The sequence below is a fragment of the Carcharhinus amblyrhynchos genome, chromosome 4, assembly GCF_965287045.1.
Source record: "Carcharhinus amblyrhynchos chromosome 4, sCarAmb.v2.hapA, whole genome shotgun sequence".
NCBI lineage: Eukaryota > Metazoa > Chordata > Chondrichthyes > Carcharhiniformes > Carcharhinidae > Carcharhinus > Carcharhinus amblyrhynchos.
In genome coordinates, this window is record NC_137327.1 from 18,216,698 (window position 1) to 18,228,232 (window position 11,535).

The 11,535-nt window shown below is 43.0% G+C and overlaps 1 pseudogene; it reads right to left on the reverse strand.

Annotated features, from left to right (window-relative positions):
* Positions 1–10,097: 10,097 nt before the first annotated feature.
* LOC145342736 (U2 spliceosomal RNA) lies at positions 10,098–10,322 on the reverse strand (annotated as a pseudogene).
* Positions 10,323–11,535: the final 1,213 nt, after the last annotated feature.

The following is an 11,535-nucleotide window of genomic DNA, read 5'->3' on the forward strand; positions in this document are numbered from 1 at the left end:
ATAGGGCCTGAATGGGATTGCAGCTGGTGCAGACTCAACAGAATGAATGGCCTCCTTCTGCTCTGTAGGGGTTTTATGATTTTAATCCAATATAGTGTACATCATAAGATTGTATATTAAAGTTAAAAAACCTGCAGTGATGGTTCTACACGGTTTGACATAGTGGTCAGAAAGTTATGTGTGTTAAATTCTCTGCTTAGTGAACTATTAGTGGTGCGGATGCACATAAGGATAGACATTTTCTTGTACTTTATGAGTTGCTTGAATGCCCAGAAGGTCACCTTCGTTCCTGTTAGATGATTAGTTGCTTTGAAGTTGTGTCCATGTCCTTGTCACACTAAACCACGCTGAAATGTAAATGTATGGATGACAGTTATCTGATTTAAGTTCCTTTCTCTGATGAAGCAAGCACTATATTTGTTTATATTTCAGAAGCAAGAAGCATTAGCCCTGCAGTTCAAGGGCAATTCTGTGTGTTTATTGATTTTAATTTACAATACCGCACATTAAGCTGAGACCACCTTGCATGTTTCAGACAGTTTAAAACTGTATGCAAAACAAAAACACTCAAGGTGTCTGTAATATCACAGCTGTTAACTGCATTAACTTTAAAATATTTCACTATTGTGGGTGGGATAAGGAAGGGGACAGTGGTGCAGTGATAATATCCAAGGACTAGTAATCGAGGCTCTCTGTGGACAAGGATTCAAGTCCCACCAAACAGCTGGTGGAATTTACATTCAATTAATAAAAATATGGGATTCAAAAATAGTCTCAGTAATAATATCAGTAGCTTTCATTGATTGTTTTCATAGAATCCTACAGTGCAGAAGGAGGCCATTCAGCCCATCAAGTCTGCACCAACCACAATCACGCCCAGGCCCTATGCATTTACCCTAGCCAGTTCCCCTGACACTAAGAGGCAATTTAGTATGGCCAATCCATCTGACCTGCACATCTTTGGACTGTGGAAGGAAATCAGAGCACCCGGAAGAAACCCACATGGACACGGGGAGAATGTGCAAACTCCACACAGGCAGTGACCCAAGCCAGGAATTGAACCCAGGTTCCTGGCGCCGTGAGGCAGCAGTGCGAACCACTGTGCCACTGTGCCACCTCACGTTTTAAAAACCTACGTGGAAGGGTCTGGCCTACGCGAGACTTCAGAACCACAGCAAGGTCTCTGACATAGCTGGCACGGTAGCAATGGGCAACAACTAGTGGCCTTGCCAATGATGCCCTCATCTCATCAAAGACTTTTTCAAAGACTCGTCACCTGCCTGTCCTACAATTTTCAGCAGCCTTCAATGTCTATTATGGCTTAAAAGAGATGATACACCACAGGCCATAATAAAATATGTTTTGTTATCCTGCTGAACCTGTAATGATAGAAGATTCTTGAACTTCAAAACCTACTCCTAGTGAATTACTCATAGTGGTCTTGTGTCTGAAGTAAAGATGAGATGTTTAGCTGCTGTAGATCCATATAAGAAAATCCAGCTACTTATGTCACAGAATCACAGAATTGTTATAGTGCAGAAGGAAGCCATTTGGCCCATCATGTCTGCACCGGCTCTCCAAATAACCATCATGATTTACTGCCATTCCCCTGCCTTTTTCACATCCCCCTGCACATTGTATCTATTTGAATTATCATCTAATGCCCTCTTTAATGCCTCGATTGAACCTGCCACCACCACACTTGCAGACAGTGCATTCCAGACCCGAACCACTCATTGTGTGAGAAAGGTTTTTCTCGCATCACATTTGCTTCTTTTGCAAATCATTTTAAATCGGATTTGCAAACCAGCTCAAGTCAACAAAAAGGCATTTGAAATGGATTCAAAAGTTCACATTACTAAGGTCTTTCAGTGCGAAAGATAAGGAATGATGGATGAAGTTCCACTACAGCAATAGTAAGGAAACAACCATCAGGTTCAGTGTCTCTAGGTAAAGTTTAAGTTTAAAGTTTATTTATTAGTGTCACAAGTAGGCTTACATTAACAGAGCAATGAATTTACTGTGACAATCCCTTAGTCACACACTCCGGTACCTGTTCGGGTGAGAATTTAGCATGGCCAATGCACCTAACCAGCACACCTTTCGGACTGTGGGAGGAATCCAGAGCACCTGGAGGACACCCACGTAGACACAGGGAGAATGTGCAAATGCCACACATACAGTGACCTATCCAGGAATCGAACCCAGGTCCCCAGTGCTGTGAGGTAGCAACTTGGTATGGAAGTGCCAGAGTTGCCAGAGGAGGTGGTAGAGGCGGGTACAATTGCAACATTTAAAAGACATTTGGACAGGTATATGGATAGGAAGAGTTTAAAAGGATATAGGCTAAACGCAGACAAATGGGACTAGTTCAGTTAAGGAAACCTGGACGAGTTGAGCAGAAGGGCCTGTTCCGGTGGGTTGTATATCTCTATGACTCTATGAATATTAGCTAGGTTTCTACGCTTGGTCATTATTTGGTGATCACTGGTGAAATGCAGGTGTGTAGAAGTCTGTTCAGAGTGGGAATGTGAAACAAAAACAGAAAATGCCGGAAAATCTCAGCAGGTCTGACAGCATCTGTGGAGAGAGAATAGAGCCAATGTTTCGAGTCTGGATGGCCCTTTGTCAGAGCTGGGATTGTGTTTGGTTGTGGTGTTTTAGCTTCTGATTAGTCTGATTAACGTATGAAGGATGGGCACTGGGATGAGGTGGAGATGCTGGCATTGGATTGAGGTAAATACAGTAAGAAGTCTTATAAGACCGTGCAGCAAGCGTTTCGAAAGCTAGTGGCATTTGCTACCAAATAAACCTGTTGGACTTTAACCTGGTGTTGTGAGACTTCTTAATGGGATGAGATACCAGAGGACATCCAGTAGTTATCAGTGAGTGGTCAACACTTTCAGGAGGGAAAAGACAACCCTTCAGGAGGGAAAACTTTACTTAACAATTAGGACACCATACTGAATTTCAGTTGTAATGTGCCATACATTTTCAATTTGGAAGCCAGTCAAGCAGGACCCTGGGGAAGATCCTGCAGGTGCTTATATTGAGATTAGTTGAATTAAATAGGGCAGATGAAGGTCAGCTTGCCATAAACCAAAGAAGCATTGTCCTGATCAGTACTATTCCACAAAAAAACAGAAAGTTGGAACATTTACAGTATTCTTTATCTCCTGTCAAATATTTGGCAGAAAACTCAAATATAATTCCATGGAATACTTGAAAGAAAGACTTGCAGACCATAACTCCCAAACCCCAGGGTTGTGTGACTGGTGGGTACCCCAAAGATGAACAGGGACCCCTTGGAAGATTTTAGGTAAAGTTTGCATGTCTTCACATTTGTCCAGATTAAACTCCACCTGCCATGTCTCTTCCCAAATCTCCAATCGATCTATATCTTATTGTATCCTCTAACAACCCCCAGCACGAACAGCAACTCCACCAATCTTTGTGTCATCCATTAAGTTACTAATCAGACCCCTCACAATGGCCAGAATTGTAAATTCCTCTAAGCAATTGCTCTATGCTGGGAACTATGCCATTCAAATTGCAAATTTCGGATGGTTCTGATTGGGTTATATCAATAGTTACCCAGATGTTAGAAAAATTAAGACCACTTCTAGTTTCTGGGCAATTATTTTAAGGACCCAGGCCGGCCGCCCCACTGGATGACCCCATATCCTTGAACCCCATATAAGTATCCCCCCATGAATACTTGCCCCCATGAGGACTCCCCACCCCCATGGAAACTCCTTCATGGAACACTCTCTCGCGGGATTCCTTCCCACCCCCACCCCCACCCCCTCAGGACTCTTCCACTGGTCTGCTCCCTTTCCCAGCCATTGGGATTCCTCCCACCAAGGCCCAAGTCTTGATTTTCACAATCCCACACCTCAAGGTCCAACCCCCCAATAGCTCTCCCCCCTCACCCCACCGAGGCCTGTCCCAACCCAATGCCCACCCCTCCCTTCAAGGCCAACCTAACCTTCTGCCCAAGGCCCAACTTCTCCAAAGCCCAACTTCCCCGTGTAAGAGCTGGACAAATGTTTGACTGACAAGAATTCAAGGGCTATGGGGGAGGGGGGGGTGGGGGGGCATTGGGCGTGGGTGGAGAGCAGGTAGTTAAGGTCATATTCAAATCAGCTAGGAATTCGTTGACTACCGGACCGGGCTCAAAGTGCCATATGGCCTACTCCAGCTCTGCTTAAGGTAACTTTCCAAATATAGCATAGGAACGTACAGTTTAAAAATCCATATGCTGTTTGTAGACTATCTGCAAATGCCATTGTTGGGCAAATTATGTGGACGTTAACCTTCAGCCTGGTTCTGGTACCATTAACTCCTCTCAGTTTGGCTCCACGATACCCACTCCTCTCCCCAGCCTATTTTTTTCCTACATTTCGGAATTTCTATTCACTTGGTGTTCCTTTTACCATTATACTTCTTGATCTAAAACCATTGGACGGCACAGTGGCACAGTGGTCAGCACTGCTGTCTCACAGTGCCAGGGACCTGGGTTCGATTCCCGGCTTGGGTCACTGTGTGTGCGGGATCTATGTATTCTCCTTGTGTTAGCACGGGTTTCCTCTGGGTGCTCCCGTTTCCTTCCACAGTCCGAAATATGTGCTGGTTAGGTGCATTGGCCATGCTAAGTTCTCCCTCAGTGTACCCAAACAGATGCCCAAGTATGGCGACTGGGGGATTTTCACAGTAACTTCATTGCCGTGTCTAATAAGTAAACTTTATTTCACTGACATATTCTGCAGGTGTCAAGGGCAATATAATATTGCTGTCATAACGGTTCCACATGGCACCTTTGATGAATCAAGGTTTTAATTTGCCGTCGTGTGAAATGTGTAGTAACATCAGCGAGTTCTGCATTTTAAGAACCGGAACTTTCCATATTTCTGTTCACCTTGCTGTGAGAGATCACAGGGCATCAATTTCTCTTCTCCAAACTAAATAGTAAAAAAAAATTCAGACATTTGGTTTGTAGATTATTGCAGGGGAGATTAAATGGGGCTGGCAGATTAGAACATTACCTGAGTATTTATGGAGGTCAAAGAATGGTTAAGCAATGAAAAGGCACAAAGCAGAAGTTTAAGACCAGGATGATGGCAAGTGCGCAGCAATTTGCAACTGAACTAATCAAGCAGCTGGCAAGCTAAACTAATAAAGATGGAGCATCTGCCAGATGGACTGGAAGAAAGTAACAATATGAAAACAGGTATGAAGATATTAGCAGGCAACAAGATGACCTTTTCCTTTATTGTTTTGCTGAGATTCAACTGTATTATTGGAGAAAAAAAATTACCTTGCCTGTAAACTACAATAAAGTAAATTAAAATCCTGACGTGTTTACTTTGACACCTAGCAATTTTGGATACTAAGTGTGTACACTGATCTCTCTGTATCTTTTGGTTGAGTGCTCATTCGACGTGTACACCAGTGTAAGAATGTCATCCGTATCATAGGAACTGCAGGTAGCTGGCTGGTCTGGTGAAATCTGCATCCCAATACATGTCTTAGAATAGCTGTCAGTCCTGACCTCAGGATGTTACAATCTCAAAGGCAAGTTGAAGAACAAAAAACAATGGAGCTTAACACCTCAACCACACAACAGTGAACGAGATATGCAAAGGTTATAAGGCCTCCACATCCCCTGAATTTGTGAATTCAATGCTTAAAGCCAAGATGGGATAGTGGTAATGTTGCAAAAATGCCCGCAGGAAACTACAATGACCAGTCCGTCACGCAAACCAGTCTCCCATTCATTGACTCCGTCTACACTTCCCGCCACCTCAGAAAAGCAGCCAGCATAATCAACGACCCCATGCACCCCTGACATACCCTTTTCCACCTTCTTCCATTGGGAAAAATATATGAAAGTCTGAGATCATGTGCCAACCAACTCAAGAACAGCTTCTTCCCTGTTGCCATCAGATTTTTGAATGGACCTACCTCACACTAAGTTGATCTTTCATTACGCCTTAGGCACGACTGTAACACTATACTATATGCGGCACTCTCTCTCCTTTCCTTCTCTGTGATTGGTATGCTTTGTCTGTATAGCATGCAAGAAACAATAGTATTCACTGTATACCAATACATGTGACAATAATAAATCAAATTAAATCAAGTCAAATATAGTAATAGCAATAATATAGTGACAGGGACAATGTGGTAACAACATTGCAAATGCATCAGAGTGATAACATTGTAAGACATGAAATAGACTAGTTTAATTAATCATTGGATAGTGATTAATTAGTAGTAGTATTAGGATCTGGCAAACAGGGGATTGATGTGGGATTGCGCACAGTACTGCCTACACAGGGATATAAGAAAGCACATGACTCAAAACCAGGGGTCAGTGTGGTGTTGAGCAGATAAAGACCTAAACAGGGAGCTAACTCCTCGCCTATACCCTTTACAAAACATGCGTTAATAGTTCTACTTGTTAACAAAGACTTACAGTTAACCTATTGAAGACTATAAAGGCTTCTTTAGGAGATACAATTCTGCAACCAAAACCTTCCCAACAGTTCTCCCATAGCTTTGTAAGTGCCAAGAATTTTAGTGTGGCCATGATATCGCAGGTTAACTCACTTGCCAGAAAAATGCCATTTTGAATAATTAACCATCAAACCACTGTCTTCTCAGCCATGTTTTCCAGTTATTCAGCTCATGGACTGACCTGGAAACAAACCCTGATGTCACTATTAAATTTACTGGGCAGAATTCTCCCAAAAAAATTCTGAATGTTGAATTTGCAGGAAAACAGGAGTTTATTTTTAGTAGAATCTCCCACACTCTGTGCAATGCAGAGGCCACCAAGTGAATATCATTAGATTTCAGAGGGTGGGGCTTATCCCCAGTCAGGAACATGAAACCATCGAGTCTCTGCGCATGCGCAGTGGCCCTGCACTGTCAGCCTCCCATTTGCTGGCCAGCTCGATTGCTGGCCAACCCGGGACCCCCCAGTGTTGCCTGCCATGCCCTAACTATGGCTTCCCCAATCATTCTGCCCCTCCCCCCACAAATGCCAATCCCCCAATGCTCCACAGTGCAGACACCCCACAGGCAGGCCCCCTCCTGCCCTGGCAGATCCCCCTCCCAGCCCACCCTGATCGCTGGCTTTCCTCTTGCCCCAATCAATCCCAATGCAGCATTGTAGTGGGACCCGGCACCCCCATTGATTGCCTGCTAGGCCCAACCCTCAACAGGCCCTGCCCCATATACCCCATCCCCTTGACACTGCCCAATGCTGGATGGGCAGTGCCAAGGTGCCCCTGGGCATGGGCACTTTGAACTTAAGGCAGTGCCAGAGGCATAGGCTGGCACTATCAGGGTGCCCATGCTGAGGGGGCACCAACCCCTGCTACCTGACCCTCTGAGGGGGCCCCCAATTGCCCCTCCTTCACTCCAGCGGGGTCAGACCACTAGCTCCCCGAAGGTGGGGAGCTGTTCTAAACCCTGTTGGAGTGAGCCACTCTGGCAGGGTGGGAGAGGTTAGAGAATTCAGTCCTAGGCCAATTAGTAGCATTCAGATGATAGTTAAAATATTATTTAAATACTAGCCCTGCCTCCCCGCTGATTTCCGGTGCAGAGCAGACCATGCCAGAAAGCAGCACTGGGAGATGCGAACGTTCACACGAATCCTGCAAATCACCCTCCACGCAATTCTCCCGGCCCGCTGCACTAAAAAATTAATGCAGCATAATGAGAGAATGGCCCCCATTATATATGTCATTTAGAAACTGGCGTTCTGACATGCCTCTAGGTGGCATCTCTGAATGACTTTCCCATTGTTAACAGCAGCTTTCAGTCACACCTTCAGCTGCACCTCTTTACCAATAGATGGGGCTTCAGAAATCTGCAAATCCCCACACATATAACTGCGAGCAATGCACTAAAATGAATTTGCTTCGTCTTGAGTTTCTTTATGCAATCCCATAGGAGATCCATTCGTCAACAGTAATAGTTATTCTAACGTCAACAGCATTGTTGTGTAAAGTTAAAAGGTACATACTGAAAATTGAACTTGAATAAAAATAAATTTCTGGTTGTTCTTTTCCTGTTCACACGATAGGTTTTTATTCTTTTAACTTCAGTCATTTGGTAACAGGAGCATTGCATTATACATGAGAAAACATGTGATTCAGTGATTGGACAACACTTGCTACACAACCCTAATTGTGTGAATAATTACAATGAAAATGAATTTAAAATTATCAGGTTCACAGTATAGGGGAGGCGATGGTCTCATGGTGTTATTGTTAAGACTATTAATCCAGAAACTCAGCTAATGTTCTGGGGACCTGGGTTCGAATCCCGCCACAGCAGATGGTGGAATTTCAATTCAGTCTGGAAATAAGAATCTACTGATGACCATGAAACTACTATCGATTTCCAAAAACCCCATCTGGTTCACTAGTGTCTTTTAGGGAAGGAAATCTGTCATCCTCACCTGATCTGAGCTGCATGTGACTCCAGAGCCACAGCAACTCGGGATGGGCAATAAATGTTGATCTGCCAGTGACACCCATGTCCTACAAATGAATAAAAAAAACTTATGTGTGCTAGAAGCTACATGCATTCACACCCAGGGACCTGTCCTTTGCAGACTGAAGGAGCATGTCCACCCATTGCTTCGAGCACAGCCAATCCTTGGTTCATTCCCCATGGCAATGTCTTAACCAATCAAAGTCAACCTGCCTGTTTTGAACAACAGCTTGACAGTTAACTGCTCCTTGCTGCATTCTCCATGGCAATGTGTCTACCAGTCAGAGCCAACTTGTCGACCAATCAGCATTCTCTTCTGATGTAGAATAAATTGGTGCCCCCTTTACTATTGGTATCCTTGCAAACTCTCCTGATGAGTACAAGATTCCACAGCTTTGACAGCATGTCTCTTTTTTCAGCAATATTTTAATTTTGTTTTGATTTCATTTCTAAATGCTCCTGTCTGATCTTCCATTTCTCCAGAGACTTTTTAAAACATTGTACTCTTTGCTTTCTTCTGCCTTCTGAATCCAACTAAGGATTGTGAAGATGTGCCTTTTTAAAATGCTGAAAATCATTTGCAAATGTAATTTTAGAGTCAGTCAAATGCCACAATTACTACTTCTCTGCCCCATTTACACAGTCAGAGACACATAGAAATATGGAATTGGAAGCAGAAGTAGGTCATTTGGCCCTTTGAGCCTGCTCTGCCATTCATTTTGATCACAGCTGATCACTGAATTCAATATCCTGATCCCCCTTTCCCCCATATTCCTTGATCCCTTTAGCCCAAGAGCTATTTCCAATTTCTTCTTGAAATCAGACAATCCTTTGGCCTCAGCTATATTCTGTGGTAGTGAATTCCACACATTCACTACCCTCTGGGTGATGAAATTGTCAGTGAATATTTCCTGTTATCCCCAGGAACATTCTTTAAATTTAAAGCATTTCTGAAATAGGGGTTTCAGAGTTGGAAATGAATAAGTTAAATATGTCTACAGGACATCCCAAAGTCCCTTAAAGCCAAAGAAATGCTTTCTGAATAGCAGCCACACTGTTGTTAATTGGACTAATGTTGCTGTCAAATTTTGAATGGGTTAAATTAGATGAATGAAAAATTAATCAATTTTGGCGGTGTTAATATAAAAGAGAATGTTAGCAAAGAAACAGGAGGATTTGCTCTTCTTCTCTGAGTGTATCACAGGATCTTTTACATCCACCTGAAGTAGCAAACAGAATTTAACATCTCATATATAAAAAAACTATTGGGCGGAATTTTCCACACAACTTGTCGCATGTTTCATAGTGGCGGAAGTGACCTGCCATTGGCTGACAGCGGGATCTCCTGGTCCCACCATTCTCAATGGGGTTCTCCATTAAATGCTACCCTCAATGCTGGGAAACCTATGGTGGGGGTACGCCATTGGAGGGTGCGGAAGATCCCACCAGCATGAATGCTGGAAAGTTACAGCTGAAATTTTGCAATACTTTACACTGCTCTAAAGAGTCAGACTAGATTATCTGATGAGGTCCTAGAGTGGGGCATGAAACCCCAACCTTCTGATTCAGATGCTACAAAGTTTTTTTTCAATTTTTACATTTTTTCTGTGCTCTTAAAGTTACAAAAGCCAATGCGTAGAGTGGATAGAGCAAGCCCTCAATCCATCTCTTTGCTTGCTTCAAGAACAAAATTCAAATTGGATCCAATTTATGGTCACCACAAGAGAGAAGATCCAAGCTGAGGAGATAAGCCATTGCATCCCATCTTGGGCTCTGTCTGACGTTTGATCTTAGCCAAAAGACCGAGAAGCGATGCTACAAACTGGACTGAGCTGTTCTGCCACACTAAAATCTAAATCAATCAAAGGTAAACAAACCCACTATTGTTCTCTCTTTCTCACTCTCTCCCCTTTGATTTGCTATGTCATTATTTAACATGGTCCAGCAAAAACATAGACGCTTTATTTCACACTTTGATAACCTTGAGTTTGATTGCAACCTGTTGCAAAAGAGATATATAGAGTGCCTTGCAGTCCATACTGGGTTTCAGGAGGTTGAGAGGTGCTTACTAATAATAACCAATTACATGCTTTGGTTTACTGTCGACTCCTGGGAGCGGTTTTGATAACAAAAGACTTTGCAAGGCCATTTTGCTACCGGCCTTGGTTTTATGGATCTAATAGCATCATTAAAAATTAATTTCTTTTCAACACTTGATGGGTTGCAGTAACACTGCAAATTTTCAAAAGCCAAGGGTACAGTGTACAAAAAACTTACTAATTTTCATCCTTTTGAGTAATTTGTCTTCAGCAAGAATCATTGAATACTTTACATGCATTATAGCTGAAGTTATTTGGATTCCTTCCTGAGGTTTTGGCGGCACTGTGGCACAGTGGTTAGCACTGCTACTTCACAGTGTCAGAGACCTGGGTTCAATTCCCAGCTTGGGTGACTATGTGAAGTCTGCACATTCTCCCCATGTCTGCTTGGGTTTCCTCCCTCTTCAGAAAGACGTGCAGGTTAGGTGCATTAGCCAGGATAAATTCTCCCTCGGTGCACCCGCACAGCACCAGAGTGTGGCAACTAGGGGATTTTCACAGTGGTTTCACTGCAATGTTAATGTAAGCCTACTTATGACACTAATAAATTAAGTTAGACTAAGATTAGATGATTAAAAATGTTTTTAAATGCCCCAGGTATCAAATCTAATGACTATTTGTTCTCATCACAAGAATTCATGTTCCCCCTGTATAATTCTCCAACACAATGAGTATTTTGGGAAGAATATCGGGTGTTTGAATGTATTGTGACACATTTTCACTTTTTGCTGAATTTTTGTTGGAATTTTGAATTATGACCATGATCAAGAATCCATTAAGACTATATTCATGTCATATTTCAGAACTGGGTTTTAGTTCAGTTGGCTGGATGGTTGATTTGTGATGCAGATCAATGGCAACATCACAGGTTCGATTCCTATACTGGCTGAGATTATTCATGAAAGTCCCACCTTCTCAACTTTACCCC